A 17,753-nucleotide genomic window follows, 5' to 3' on the forward strand; every position below is an offset into this window, starting at 1 on the left:
AGTTATTTTCAATATAAATAAATAATATTTAATACGAAGGATAAACCTTTTCTGAAGCATAAATATAAGTTTAAGCTTTACATTGGACCTTAAAATCTATTTAAATCGTTAAAAAATAAATACAGTAAAAAAAGAAGACATTAGTATGAAAAATATGTCATATAATTAGGCAAGACACAACTATTCCAAATCTAAACTTAACAAGTAAAATATTAAAGTACTTTATTCTACTTATCTTTAAAATGCTTTGTGTTAATTAATCTAGCTCGTTGCTCGAAGACCGTAGAATGCGAAAAAGTTTTTTATACGGACAAGGATTCAAAACTACAGTTTTTATTTTAATTTATAACCAGTATAACAATAAATAAAATATTAAAGAAATTTCAATTACAAATTTACAAGGTAGAACTATTTTTTGTTAGTTTTACCACAAAAACTTTAATTTATTGTTTGTTAAATTGTTATTTATCTAGCTGAAAACTACCTCGCAAGTTATTGATTATTTAAGTGCCACATTTAGTCCGCGGGTCGAATCTTTTTAAAGCTTTAATTTATTAACACTAAACACAGTGCATTTCAACAAGCCTGGTATTTTATGTCAAAAGCACTTTACATTTTTACATTCAAACAAACATGAAAAGTTAATGAATTTAACAATGTTTTTAAGTTTTAAATTTGTAGGTGAGATTTATTTTATTTCTTATAGTTAACTACATCTCATAGTTGTGAACATATAACATTTATTTTATTGATCTTTTTTAATCGTAAAGTGGAGTTTTGCAAATCAATCTTAGTCTTGTTTTACGAATATAGTCCACTAATTCTAGAATTGGCAGCAATTTTGAAACTATGAGTGAGTGTAATTAGTAAAAGTAAAGTTATTGGGTAACTGACTAATTAACGGGCGAGTATTTTTAAACTTGTGTGTTTATGGAGACGCATATAGAGTGATATTACGAAGTTATAGTTTCTATTACTACTAGAATAACTAAATACTTGTTTTGTATTTACTGAAACCATAAATGAAACAAAGATTCTTTTAGAGAAAACTTTTTTTTTTACTTTTAGCATAATAAAGCTTATCACCTACTTAAGCTAAAGTTATGTTGGACGAAAAAGTTGATTGCTGAACTTAAGCTATCTTTCATTTCATTAAAAATAGAATAAACATTTAATGTAATGTTTTACATTTATACTTTTAACAACAGCTTTTTTAAAATAACTGAATATATAATATTAGTTGCAATAATTTTTTTAGCTATAGTGTGAAAAATAAGTTATTGATTGTATTTAGCTAATCTTAAAAGTTTACAAAAACAAACAGAAGAGACTAGTTGATAAACATATACAATTTTCAGTATTATAATGACGTCACTTACTAATGTTAGCTTACAATTGGTTTTATATGAATTAGTATGACTATAAGTAAGTGCTATGGAAACCCAGGATATAGTTTGTAAGGCTTATTTAAGCCTTTATAAAGATGTTTATTGCGTAATTAAAGCTACAAACTGGGTTTTATTTTATTTTTCTCAAGTTGAATTACATATTTCTATTTTGTTGATTATGAGACAAGATTATTTGTTCATATTGACTCAACAGTCAGTCACAACAGAAAAACTTGCTGTCGTCTACAAAATTTTGTTTTACAATCAAGTTACCGTTTGCTAACATGGTCAGTGACGTCAGCATTGAATAGTTGCAGTACAATGTTTAATGTATTGTCAAATTAAGCTAAACAACTGGTATTTATGGTATTCGTTTTTTATGCGATCGAATAAAACGTCATTGTAAATTAATCAGGAGTCAGCTTGTACTTACGTGTGCTGTTAGACAAGCTAAAGTTAACATAATGTTTGATCATTTCAATAATCGGACCACAAGCCTTCGGTAGACTGATACCCAGGTTTTGTTCTTATTAACACTAGTCAGTCGGTCGCAACCGAAAAGGTTGCAGTCTACCGAAGACTTATTGTCTGATTATCGAAATGGTATGATTAAACCTATAATGTGACCTATAATTAAATAAATAATATAAACCTATGATTAAATGTTTATTTTAGCTTGAGCTAACACATTTATAAAGTCAAGGCTTAGGCCTGATAGATAGACGCCGTTGATTTCTTCGATTATTTGAGTAATAATTTTACATTTATTCATTCTAAAATATAAACAATTTAACATTTTAACTATAACAAAGAACTTTAGTAACACTAAAATATTCTTTACATTTATTTTATTTTCGTGTCTGACATTATTTTTTATTTCAAAGCTATGTTAAACAAGCATAAAAATAAAAATCTTTATCCAAAGGTCAAAAATGTAGAGTCTAATAAACAAAAAACTTATCAAAATTATTATCATAACTTACTTAAGTTACTCAAAATCACTGGTTTAAAAAATGCCATAACTGCTAAGTTGTTTGGTTCGTTACGGTTTATTATAACAAAAACTAAAACTTAAATTTAAAAAATAAAACTTTGTTAATATACGAAAAGAAGCATTCTAAAACAAAACTTTAAAACCTGTCATGTAAATAAGTTGCACTTTAAAAAGATGAATCAAAAAGTAAAGAAATGAGCTTTACTAATTTTTACTATTATTTAATTACTTTTTTTCTTTTAATTGCTAATCATTAGAGGAATACTTCACATAATTTGATACAAACATGTTTATATTAAAACCACACTGATTCTTTACCCATTTTTCCTTATCAACATCATACAAGTAAACAATTGTTTCAGTAAGAGCTTCTTGAGTATCCAGAAATACCACAATATTGTTGCCAATGCTGAATGCATCAAAGTACCATTTTTCTAAATTAGAAACTTTAATTTCTGACTTTATTTTTATGAATTTTCTCGAACAACAGTCAAATACTTCACAATTTATATTTTTCTCTCCACCAATAACAAACAGTTTATTACCCATACTAACTGCAACATAAGAACGTCTCTTTTCAATCATATGAGGTAAATAAGTCCATTTGTTTTCATGATGATCATATGCTTCTGCTGATTTCAACGGAGACAAATTATTTTCACCTCCAGTGACAACAACTTTACCTTCAAAAATTGTACAAGCAGCACTATTTCTTCCCATATTTAAATTTGCTATATCACGCCATGCATTACTATTGATGTTGTAAGTGTAACACGAACTGACATTTTTATAATTATTTTTAACCCACCCTCCAATTATATACAATTTACTCATGAATGAACTAACACAAAAACAAGTCGGTTCTTTCATTTTCAAATTTTGATGATTCCAAGCTTTATTTTTTTTAGAATAAATTTCAACAGGTACAGCTGACAAATCAAAGTTTTTATTTTGATCTTCACAATAGCAAATAGCAAGTATATCAGATTTGATACTAACTAAATCTAAGTAGCAATGTGGTTTTACCATTGAAGGAAATTTGTTCACTTTAAAACTAGGTATTTCCAATTCTAAAACTTCGTTTGTAACTTTCCCATTTTTGTCTTCACCTCCACAAATCAAAACACTGAAGCCTTCTTGGTTACAATATCTGTTTTCATATAAAACTTTTGGTATTTGGAAAGGAATTGAGTTGTTTTTTTCAGGCATCATAGTTTTTTGTGTGAGATAGGAAAAAGCTAAATATTAGAAATTAAAGTTAAACAAAACAAATAATGAAGAAAATTATAAGATGTATTAGTTATAACAAAATAAGTTCTTCAAAAATAAATCATAATAAAAATATGCCTATTTCAAAATTTTAATATTGTAATTAAAAACTATATATATTAATTCTAAATAACAAGTGCTTCATAAATTTTACTTAGATTTAGTAAAATTGTTTTATTTAGACTTTAAAGCTTTAATTTTATCTCATCATATTTATTTTACGCTACTTTGTTTATTAATGATAGAAAATACCTCAAATAATTTTTTTTAAACCAAATACTTTTGTTAAAAAGTTATTTTACTAGACAAAGTAGTATTGTTTTTTAAGGAATCACTAAAAAAGTTGTTCTTTTTGAAGTTTGAATTTTACCAAGTTTAGTTAGTTTAAAAATATCTATTTGTGACATTATATTATTTACTTAAACACTTTTCACTTCTTAGGTTAAAAAATATAAATACAAAATTACAAGTAAATACTAAATGTAAGAAGGTAAATAAACTAAAACTTATGGCGTTAAGTTAATTATTAAAGTTTTGTAATTAAATTAACTTAAGCAACCTAAAACCCAAACTATAAGGTAAAACTTTAAAAGTATAATTTTACAAAAACAACTAAGGCTTGATAAAGTTTGAAAATTTAAAGTTGTTTTTGTCAGCTCCATGGTTTGCAGTTCTCAATGCTTAATGATTTATTATATCTATTGATGTTTTAGACTGTAAAAGTATTTAAACTAAATATCTAAATAATAATAACATAAACGTTTAAAAAAACAAAGTGCATCTAAATTTAAATTTGCAAGCCTAAAACTTTAAAACAAAGAAGTATAAACTATTTGAAAAGTCATGTTAAATTAAGATAAACGAAAAATGATAAAAATGCAATCGACATTCACATAACCCATTATTGCAGTATGAATGTTAAAAGTTTATAAAAAGACTCTAAATTGTAAATTAACATAAATAAAATTTTATAAACTCAAACTTTCTTTTTCAATAAACAAACTTTAATAAAAGTTTGATTAAATACTCATCAACCTTTTTTTTAATTAGTAAACAACTATATGCACTAAGTAGTTTTTTAAACCTACAAGGAAATTAAAGATAGATATAAAACTGGGTAGGCTAATTCAAGATATCAATAATTAAATATTTACGTTTAAATACTCAAAATTTCTTATATCCTTTCATAAAATATGTTTTGTTTTTTAAGGAAAAGTATTTGTTGTTTGGGATTTATTTTAATAGTTATTTTTTAATTTTGGTAGCTTTTAAATTATTTTCATTAGGCAAAATGTAGGTACACAAAGACAAAAATTCTTTAGGTACGTCTTGCCAGTTTGGTACGCTCTTTTGCGCAGTGTTCAAAATGTATACCTATTTAGCAGTTTACTGCACCTTAACTGTCTGTTAAACTACTTATAAATAAATTATTAATCCTATAATCATTGCTGTATTCTTAAATAAAGTGTTAGACGCAAATGTTAACTTATTACTTACTTGTAAGTAATAAAACTAAAACAATAATTTGATGGGTTTAGATACTAAATATATTAAATGACAAAATCCGAGGCTTTTTAGTTAAGTTTAATATAAATTTATTACAAATTAAGGAGAATTTCACAACATGGTAATAAACTACCTATATTATTTTTATAAAAGCAACTATAATCTGTAGTTTTTAACCTACTGTAAACTTACTAGAATATTTTAAATTACTCAATAACTTTTTTTACGCTTCTACTTAGTTAAATAAATTCACACTTTTTCAATATTTAGTATCTAATACTGATAATAGACTATAAGTTTCAATTTTTAAAGCTGACAAATTATAAGTTATTTATAATAAATATTTAGTTAAACATGTTATTGACTTTATAATTTTAATCAGTAATATGTATTTATAACATTTAATATTATTGTTTTCTAAGATAAACAGTACTGTTATTTTTTAGATTAAATTATGTAATTTTAACAATATTCATAGAGAATTTTAAACTTTTTAAGAATAAACATAATGTTTGTTTCCCAAATTTAAGTCAAATACCAAAAACAGTTATTTTTTTAAGTCTAAATATAACTATTATTTACAAAATTGTTACTTTAAACTTTGCGAATTTTTTATCATAAACGTTTATGAAAAATTTTTAATTTTCATTCATCTTTTATATAATTTTGTTTAAAATATGTTAGGTTTAACTATATTTTTTTGTTTTTAGACTAATTTTATCCCTGCAAAATTCTATTATGCATGAAGAAAACAATTCAGTTCCTTTTCAAGGACCAATAGTTATGTATGAAAACAGATATTGTAATCAAGAAGGTTTCAGTATTTTGATTTGTGGAGGAGAAGACAAAAATGGGATAGTTACAAACGAAGTTTTAGAATTAGAAATACCTAGTTTTAAAGTAAACAAATTTCCTTCAATGGCAGAACCGCATTATTATTTAGATTTAGTTAATACCAAATCTGATATACTTGCTGTTAGTGATAGAGTAAATTCGAATAAAACTTCTGATGATTCAGTTGTATCTGTTGAAATTTATTCTAAAAAAAACGAAACTTGGACTCATCAATATGTGAAAATTAAAGAACGGTCTTGTTATTATATTACTTCATTCAAGAGTAAAATGTATTTAATTGGAGGATATAATACAAACAAAGAGAAATATCTTAATTCGTGTTCTACTTATGATATCAATAGTAAAACATGGAATGAAATAGCAGATTTAAATGAAGCAAGAGGTTTCACGACTTGTGCAGTTTTTGAAGGTAAAATTGTTGTTACTGGAGGTGAAATTGATTTGTGTTCATTGAAATCAGTAGAAGCATATGATTATCATGACAACAAATGGAAGTATTTACCTGATATGATTGAAACAAGAATTGATCATGCTGCAGTTAGTATGGGTAATAAACTGTTTGTTATTGGTGGATACAAAAGTACAAGTTGTGAAGTATTTGAAAGTTTTTCAAGAGAGTTTACAAAAATTAATTCAGAAATTAAAGATTTTGGTTTAAATATATGGTACTATTATGCTTTCAGCATTGGAAATAATATTGTAGTGTTTCAAAATTTTCAAAATCTCTGTACAGAAACAGTTGTTTACTTATACAATGTTGACAAAGAAAAATGGTCAAACTTTCAGTGTGATTTTAATAAAAATAACTTTGTAAAGTACTATACCTAATTGTCTGAAGTTATAGGAACGCATGTTTAATAACAAGGAAAAGAGTTTTTCAAACCGGTTTTAACTTCGTTTAAGTTAATATTTCAAACTGGAACGTATTTTCAAATGTCGTATCAAATTTTTATTTTGACTGCTTTTCTTCGCTTATGTTGAACAAAAATCATTCTGTTGATAAAAAGTTTTATTTTGTTTTGCAAAGAACATAAAAAATCAAAACCGTTTATTTACTACATTTTATTATTAGTAAAGATTTTCATTGGATTATTCCATTTTTCAACTAAACATTTTTCAGTTAGAAATATTTGTTTTGATAGTTTTGATTCGCTTTTGTTCATTAAAAAATTTAGTTAAAAAAAAAAGTTTTTTTGTTTTCCAAAGAATAATAATAAGCAAAACAACCAAGTTTTCGAAAATTTCTTACAACTAACTTTAATGTAAAATATGTTTATTCTTTATTCAATTTAACCAAGTGAGTTTAATTTTTTGAGCATCTTATAGAAAAATAAACAAACTATCTAAAAAGTGATTAAATTAAACTTCTGTCATAAGATCAGTTGATAAACAAAGTTATTAGTTTTCAACTAAAAAAAAATATTAAAGTTTAATTCATTGATTTAAAAACTGTAGCTGAAAACTAATAAGTTAAAGATTCTTTTGAGGGCTACATTTAGCTCGTAGCACGAAACTTACCATATTTTGGATTATTTATCTCAAACTACAGCAGTTTTTACCAAAGGTACTTTATGTAAAAAATATAAATACTTTATTGTAGAAATAATAATTAAATATTTACACTTTTTTTGTTCAAATACGTAAATTAGGTGCATACATTTAAACAAACTTAATTTTCTTTGTTTATATCTTTTAAAATATCAAAATCGTTTTTTCTGTTTGTTAATCGTGCAGTCGAATTGATGTAACGATGTCAGTTTGGTTTTACGGTATCAGTTAAAGATTAGTATTTTAATTGTTTTCAATTATTATTAGTTATAATAATTATATACGTATATTTTTTTTTATCTAATCATTTGAGTCATGAAGTGGAGTTTTGTAATTTAATATTAGTCTTGTTTTACGCCTTGTTTTATATTATGTTTAATATTGTAAATTTATCTAACAGCGGGGGTCGGCAAATTGAAGCCCTAATCCTAAATGCTTCTTACAAAATTATCTTACAAAATTCAAAATACAATTGAAGAAAACTTGATAACTAATATAAGTACTAAGTATAAATTCATTTATAATTTAAACGCATGTATTTGTGGGTGACGTCGTTAAGATATCTATAATCACAAAAAACATGTAGCTATTATTTTCTTAAACTTAAAATTATTGTTTTTCTTCTAAATTATTTAAGCTGTCTATCGCAATCTCTTGCCACCGAAACCGGTCGCGAATAAAATATACAATTTGCATAATTCTATTTCAACTATTCAAGCAAAATATAAAATTTTTGTAACTATTACAAGCACAAAATTACTTATATTTACAATATTCTGTTAACGGTAAAATTTAGCTTGATTAAAATGCATCAAAACTTAGGCCTACTTTTTACTATTAACATATTACTATTTATTATTAATATTTCATTTAAGAAATGTTTACTTTGAAAATCAACTAGAAAATAATAGAAACCAACATACAATTTATTATTATTATTATTATTATTATTATTATTATTATTATTATTATTATTATTATTATTATTATTATTATTATTATTATTATTATTATTATTATTATTATTATTATTATTATTATTATTATTATTATTATTATTATTATTATTATTATTATTATTATTATTATTATTATTATTATTATTATTATTATTATTATTATTATTATTATTATTATTATTATTATTATTAATATTATTACTTTTATAATTATTATTTGTGTTGTTCTTTGATTTTTAAACTAAACTAAAATTTAAATTTTGCCACAAATTCAAACCTAGTAATATAAGTTAATTTGTTATTTTTTTAGGTAAAAAATTCGTTTTAACTATAAGTTTTTTTATATAAAGCATTTAAGCGGGATTTCAAAATTTCATAGTAATTAAAAGCGCAAGATTGTTATATTTTTAATAACTACGTCACAATTAAAATAAGCTACATTAAATTCAATTCAATTTTAAGCTCACTTTATTAATTATATTTTTGCTTAAGCAATGTTTACTCTGTAAATTAACTAGAAGTAAAAAAAGGCTACATACAGCTTTTATTATTATTGTTTTTATATCGATTTTAAAACTTAGCTAAAATTTAAACTTCACCTAAAACTCAGTCTTAATATTAAAATTTAATTTGTTAAGTTTCTTAAGTAAAAATTTTGAGTAAAAGTTTGGTTTTATTCAAATTTAATTGTTTAAATGCTATTTTTCATGACTGTCACATATCTTTTTAAGATTTATTTAAGCACTGAAGAGGTCTTTAGACCGAAACTTAGTTTGTAAAATAAAGTTTTTGAAAGAATAAATCCATCAGAAATATTTAAATTTATTGGTTTATTGATTAACTGAACTATGTCTTATGAAATAATACCTGTTTTTCCTTCTCAATTTATTATTTCTTGTAACTTTTTTAATTTATTTCTGTTCTGAAGCAGTATCAAACTACTATTATATATGCTATTTCATATGACATTATTTATCAAGCATGTATTTATTTTAATAAGAAATGATACCTGTAATCAAGTCAAAGTTTATTTTGCATTTTCAGATTTTAGTTTTAAACTCAAATCATTTAAAAATAGTGTAAATTCTCAAAGTTTATTTCTACGAAAATTAAATAGGTCAAAATATTTAACAATATTATATCAATTTAGAAAATAATGTAGTTAAATAAACTTAAAAAACTTTCCTCAGAGCTCACTTGAAGGGCTTTTAAAACATTGGTTTTAAAATAACTTGGGAGGTAATAAAAAGAGCACAGCCAATAGCAGATGGTAGTAGCTATGATAAGTAGCCAAAGTTTAAATGCTAGATAAGGGTACAGGGTAGGAAAATAAAAAATAATGATACTATAAAATTATGACCCTGTCGATACAATTATTTTCTATTTTTCTTCATTAATTAGAATTCTTACAATTTCTACACAATATTTTACAATCATCTGGATAACTAGTTTGTGCGTTTATGTTAAAATTTCTTTCAAATATTCGGAGCTTTTAATTATATTTTTCAGAAATGTTGTAATGAAATAAAACTTGTTACTTTAATTATTTTGAATTTTATCAGTCAAGTTATACTACCCATCTGTTTAACTAACAGTGTAAAAATTATTAATTATTTTGAAGTATTATTTTGTATCCAAAATAAATTAACAATTTTATAATGTATGAACCAGTAGTTAGCGGAGTAATTAAAAAAGTTTAAGAAGAATTAAAGATTAAGTATTTTTTATATTTAATCAAACAAAAAGTACAGCATGAAAACATAACTAAAACGGGTATCACAATAAACATAATAATCTATAAAACGCACAAAACAATCTTTCAAATAATCATTTGTTTTACATACATGGTAAAATAAACACATGTCTAATACAAAAATAATTGAAATCTTGTAAAGTCAAAGTAGATTTTTTGCAGAAATCGCATCATTTTTGTATTTGTCGATAAACTTCTTTAAGCTTTCTATAGTATCAACATCTAAATTATGGACATTTGGGTCAATTAATCTAAGTTCCTTCAGTGTGTCAAGAGTAATTTTTGATCTTTCATTCAACACATTTAGCTTTTTATCCGTATCTTTTTTGATAACTTTTATTTTTTCTTGTTTAATGTTCTCACAAGCTAACGTATCATTCAGCTTAATAAATAAAAAATCAATTGCTCTGTAATTGTACATATACTAGCATAAAGGTTGCCGATCATTTTAAAAGTTTCAAAATTCAAAGGTATATAAAATTCTAGCTCCGAGTCGACAAGATCACTATCAATCAGTATTACCTTTATTTACACCCAAATGTCTTTCTCAATCATACACATCACTTTAATTAACTCATTGCTGCTAGACTCAATGTTCCGCAGTCTTTTGTCAACTGCGTTATACATATCTTTGTACGTTCTATATAATTTGTTGCTGCCTTGTGCCTTTTTAAATAGATCATACTCTATTTTTACTAGAGGTTTAAAAATTTTAATGAACTTTAAAGATTCAGAACAAGTTCTTCTAACATCAATGTTTTTGCTGCTCGCATATTAAACGGGCTTACAACTATTCTTATCATCCTTACCTATATTATCTGTCACTACGTTTACATTCTCAATCATAATTGATACATCTGACTTTTCTGTTTTGTTTGGTTCAGCCGTTGGCTTAATATCTATCTCTACAAGTGACACATTTTCTTTATGTGTTTCCAGAACTTTTTCCTCAGTTTTACTTGCACATTTATGACTGGTTTAATGTTTGTCCACATCAATAGTCATTTCAGAAACTAACTCCAATGTGTTACTTTTGTTTGTGTTTTCTTCAGGTGTTGAGATATTATCTAGCTCTTTAGATGGCGTTTACTCATCATTTTTATCAAAACGTGTTATTTCAGTCTTACTTGCACATTTATGGCTGATTACAAGTTGTTTTCCATCACTAGGCATATCAGGAACTAACTCCAAATTATCAGTTTTGTTGTCAAAGCTTACTTTTGCACCACCAAAGTTCTTGTCAAATGTGTGTTTTGCTTTTACTTTTGTTGAAGGTATCACAACACTTACTACCTCTAATTTGTCACATTACTATTGTTTGCTTCATTTTTAACAACCATTTTTGTTCGGAGATGCTTTTTGTTTTTTAGTTTATTATTTGAAGTTCTGAAATACATGGAGCAATTCTTTTGTAATTTACATTGCTGAACGAACAATAAAGATTGGTTTTAGAAGTCTTTTTGCTTTTTACATCACAACTAACATTTTCTTTACTATCCAGATAACGTTGCTTGTATTTCTTCGTAGAAAAATAATGAAAAGCACCAACTACTACAGACAGGCCAGCAAAACCAAGAAATATTTTGCTCATATTGACGTCAAATTTCAGGGAAACTTTAATCATTTTTACAGATTCCTGTTTAAAAAATAATTATGTTTATGTTCAAACTAACAGTCAAGATTTCTATTATTATAAATAATATAACACAATTAAGCATTTTGTTAGTACAAACCTTCTTTTTAAAAACTTAGCTTAAAGTTAAAATACAAAATAGCATAGAAACTATTTAAAAAATCTTCGTAAATTTAAATTACTTTGTGAAAATTAATATTTCACATAACGGTTAACAAGAACACTATTACTCTTTTAAAGTATTTATAAAAAACCAATTTTTCAATCTAATCGTTTCACATGGAAACGTTTTTATTTCCTTTTTTTTGTTGAAATCAAAACAAAACTAACAAAACTGTTTAGTTCAATACTTTAAATTTTAATAAAAACTTTAAAAAGTAGTCTGTTTATAATGTACTAGTTGTGATTTTTTTAAACATTAACTAGTAAATACAAGACATAGGTGTTGAAAATAACACCATATCAAAATAATCAGTAATCATAAAAAATACTTTGATATGATTACAATAACAACAATTATTTTAGTAAAACTTAAAAGTATCATATGAAGAAAACCAAAATAATAAGTTGTGCAAAAAAGCTAGATACAAAATTTAAACCTCATCAATGTTTAAAAAAATATGTACAATTACAAACCAAAAGTGTTAGTATAATATTTGTTTAAGCAAACTGCTGTAATTAAATGTTAATAACATTATTTTTTTGTTTTCAAAATTTACACCAAACATTAATAAACTTTTAAGCCAAGCATAAACTTTAAGCTTAAAATTTTCAATAACGGTATATTAAAAATCTAGCACTAGTGACTTAACCAACTATTTTTTAATATATTTTAAGTACGATATTTTCTTTGTTAGCTCAAATTGATTACTAGTTACCAATAGAAGATTTTTACAACTTACAACATCTTTTCTATATATCCCTGTAGAAAAAGCTATACACTGTTGATGAAAAACTTATTTTTATAAAAAAAAAGTTTTATTTTTGTTAACTTGTAATAGTATATTGAAGGTTAGTATGGAATTTTCGACTGTCTCAAGTTTAAACTATTTAAGAAATTAGTGCGTACGGATCTTATAATTGATAATAAAAAACAGGTTAACAACAGAAGTTTAATAAAGCTTTAAAAGTTTATTTTTAAAAAAAGTATGTTGACTAAAAACTATTTAGCAATATACATTTTTTTGATTCTTCTCTAAACAACAAGTTAATTAATTGGTTTCATATATAAATACTTCGTTAATTATATCTAATAATTTATAAACTTGAAAAGTACTTGATTATTGACTAGTTTAGATTAAAGTTTTCAAGGATTGTCACTATTTCATTCTATTAACTTATAAAATTATTTGTCTACAATTGAATATGTTGACATCTTGACGAAAATATATTTTGGTTCAAAGAGCGTTAACTTAGCTCGATTAGCATTTTTTGATTTATTTATTAGTTCGTTTTTTTTTAAGGGATCTCTTGTTCAAATAATGATAACTTTTGAGACCGTTTTCGTCCTTATAAGGACTCATCAGTCAGTCACAACCGAAACTTGTGATCTGATGATCGAATTGGCATGATCAAAACTTCCGTTAAACTAAAGCTTGTCTCACGGCAAAAGTAAGTCCAAGCTTCTGCTCTGCAGACTTTCGCCGATGTTTTTGTTGACCAAATTTATTTATAATTTAGTAGATCTTTTTACACATATACTTAAAATGTAAACTATTAAATCTATTTCTTAAGTTATTAAGTCATACTCCGTATTAAACAACAATACAAAGTTTCCGTTTCATTAATAACTTTCAATTTTTATAAAAAAGCAAAAATTCAAATTAGATGATTGGTTCAATTAATGTTTAATACATTTATTTGTTATATTAGTAAACAAACATCATTCTATTGTAATTTAATCGAAACATATAAAAAATACTCAGATGCTATTGTTAAACTTTTTAATATTTTTTCACTTCATATCTTCAAAAACGTTACTGTAGAAAAGTTTAAAACATAGCTTATCACTAAAAACCACAATAAATATCTTTATGATAGTTTTTCATTAAAGAATTTAACAAAAGTAGAAAAACAATCATCGCAAAAACATTTTTTAAACTAACAATAAAACAAGCAATTAAAAAACTTAGTTAACTAAAGAAATAAAAACATTTTATACACAAAATCAACTTGTTTATATTGTTTCGGTTAGTTTAGAAAAATCTATTAGCCTATAATGTCACTAGGTCATATTAATCTATAACTTTAGTAATCTTTTTAGTTAAAATGCTTATAATAGTAGACAAAGTATAACATGAAGCACGAATGATATGATTTAAAATCTAACAAATAATTAAGTTTTACAAGTAATTAAGTTTAAGGACACGTTTTAACTAATATCTTGAGTTGAAAAAATAATTTGCAATCTTATATTGATAGGTTAAAATGACTCAGGTAATAAATAACAAAATGATGCAGATTTTTAATTATAAGTTTAATAAGGTATCCGCAACAAAGTAGTAAACAATTTGAAATATCATTTAAAGCGTTTTGACAAGTGTGAATTTAAATAGTATCAACAATCCAACAACTAAAGATTTTCAATTTACCACACTTTAAAAATTTCTTTTTTTCTATTAAATCAGCAAAATGTTTTTTTTTACTTATAACAATTCATTTTTCTTATAAAACTCCTTATAACTTCTAAATAGATTTTTTTTGTGGCAAACCTATTAGAATAAGTCTACTTATTTAGTTATTTCTAGCTAAAAAAGTATTTCTTTTTCATAACTACTATTTAGTCAAACAAAAAACTAGATTATATTTTCAATGAGTATTATTTGTATAGTATATTTAACTTTTATTATACTTAAAGACACACTGTACTTTTTTTTTCAACATATTTATTTTTTGCTTAAACTCAAAAGTATATATAACAGAAATATTTTTTTAAATGTTTAAAAATATAAACTATTACAAAATTTCAATTAAAATAAACGCTTATTGAAAATTACTTAATATTAACTAACTGTTTGTTTTAAATTGCATATTTCTAAAATTATTGAATAATTATAAGAACAAGTAAAAGAGTTTACTGTTTTAACAATATATTTTACTAATTATTAAAAGATTTAAAATTTGTTTAAGATGTTTTTTTGTAATATCTTAAGTTATAATAAATCTAATTATTTATATTTGTAAAACTGCAAAATTTAAAGTAATTTATAGCTAATATTAATAAAATGAACAGACAACAGAAAATTTTCAATGAGTATCATTTGTTTAGTGTATTTTACTTTTATTTTTCTTGAAGATAATCAGTACTGTTTTTCATAGTGTATTTATTTTCTGTATTATATTTAAGGAATATAAAGAAGAACATACAATTTTTTAAAATTTTACCAACTGTTTGCGAAGTTAAAATTTATAAGAATCTAATCAAAAATATTAAATAATATTTATTAACAGATAATTTCGACTTGTATTTTTCTACACGAATTGCGTTTTAAGTGATACATTATATCGTTTTGTTTTAAATGTGTCTAGTTTCATTTTAATTTCTGTTTTTAGACAAAATTTTTTTTTCTGGCAAAGTGTCTATGATGCATGAAAACAGCAACTCAATTCCTTTTCAAGTACCAAAAGTTATGTATGAAAACAGATACTGTAACCAAGAAGGCTTCAGTATCTTAGTTTGTGGAGGAAAAGACGAAAACGAAGATATGACAAACGAAGTTTTAGAATTAGAAATACCTAGTTTTAAAGTGAATAAATTTCCTTCAGTGGTGAAACCACATTTATTTTTCTGTTTATCGACTATCAATTCTGATATACTTGCTATTGGTAATACTAAAGAACTAGAAGAGTTTTTAGATGAACGATATCTATTTCTAGAAGTTTATTCTGGAAAAACTAAAACTTGGACTCATAAGTATGTCAAAAATGATAAAAAGCTTCATTGTATTAGTTCATTTAGTTGTGTAAGTTCATTTAGGTGTAAGTTGTATTTAATTGGTGGTTGGAACAGTAGTTTGTGCTACATTTACGATATTAATAAATTTACATGGAACAAAATAACAAATTTAAATGCAGCAAGAAGTAGTGCTAAATGTACAGTTTTTGAAGGTAAAATTGTTGTTACTGGGGGCTACTACTATCCTCAAGGAGAATTAAAATCAGTAGAAGCATATGATTATTATGAAAATAAATGGACTTGTTTACCTGATATGATTGAAAAAAGAAGTGATCATGCTGCAGTTAGTATGGGTAATAAAATGTTTGTTATTGGTGGAGCATATACTATAAATTGTGAAGTATTTGATAATTATTCAAGAAATTTTACAAATATTTGTTCAGAAATTTATCCTGATGAAGAAAAATGTTTGTTTGATGCATTTAGCATTGGTAAGAATATTGTGGTTTTTAAAACCTTGAAATACTATTTAAGCGAAACAATAGTTTACTTATACGATGTTGATAAAGCAAAATGGCTAAATGTTCAGTGTGATTTTACTAAACATATGCTTAGATCAGATTATGTTAAGTACTACACTTTACTTTAAGTGACTATAGGAATGCGTATTTAACAATAAAAAGGATAGTAAGTATTAATTTATTTTGTATGTTATTTTTGTTTTATTTACAATTTTGTTTAAATACACTTTGTTACATTTATATTCATTAAACAATTATTTTTATTAATAACTTTGTTAGAACTTTTGTTAAAATATAGCGTTTATAACGGAACATTTTTATTTTAATGTTCAAAGATTGTTATTGAATAACTAACAATCTTGTAATATAGTATATATTTATGTTAATCTTAAGTTATTTCTAATGATTGTATAAATTATTGTATGATGTAAGTATGTAGTGAAGTTTCTCATCACATTATTTTTTCAGAGATATTAAAAGGATGTTTATTTTTTTAAGTGCAACATAACCCAAATGTAAGTAAGTAAAAGTTTATAAAGCAAATGTTAACTTTTAAAAATAGATAAATCTATTTAATATTACGAACTAATTAAATATATGTTATCAAAAAAGGTAAATTATCAAAAAATGTTTTGATTTTGATACTGTATAGCATTTTTAAAAGTTCTAAGTTTAATGCTATGATTTCTAATTCAATTTGATTCTATTTTAACTCTTTATTATCATTTATTATCAAAAATGCTCTTTATTAAAAACTTGTAGTGACTTATTCAAAAATTTAAATCGTAAGTTCTCAAAATTTGTAAAAACAGTAAAAATATTAGGTTAAATATCGGTTTTAAATTTTTCAGATATAGCTAATATTTCAAAATTTTCATAGACTTAATGATATTTTGCATCAAACTAAACAATTTTTTTGCAAGTTTAGAATCATAACTTATTAAATTCAATAAAGTGTAATGTAGGTAAACTATCGATGCTCATGAAGAAGTTATTTAGAATTTACATTTGGTCTGAATTTCACCAACAACAGTTTGCAATGATATTAAACATTAGTTTTAAACTATGACTGACGTACAGTTTGCTGTTTAAACATGTAACATTAGAAAAAATTATCATATTTGACTTTAATTTTTTATTCTACTGAATTTTAGAGAATTTTAGCAACTGTTTGGTTTACTTAACTTAACATAGGGGCATGCATTTCATAAGCTGTGAGATATGTTTATATGCTTTTAGTTTAAATTAATGTATAAACTCATATAGTAACTATAAACTCAGGATTTTTTTAAATACCCATTTTAGGTTAGAATTTATTTTCTGAGATTGAGCCTGGTTTTGATATTTGATTAACAACCCTTTTTACCTTAAAACTAATGTTTAAAATTGTGTGTTTGTTATAACTTTAATATTTCAGGTAATCAACAAGTTT

This window comes from Thalia democratica, chromosome 4 (genome assembly GCF_965202585.1).
Source record: "Thalia democratica chromosome 4, ktThaDemo2.hap1.1, whole genome shotgun sequence".
NCBI classification, from domain to species: Eukaryota; Metazoa; Chordata; class Thaliacea; order Salpida; family Salpidae; genus Thalia; species Thalia democratica.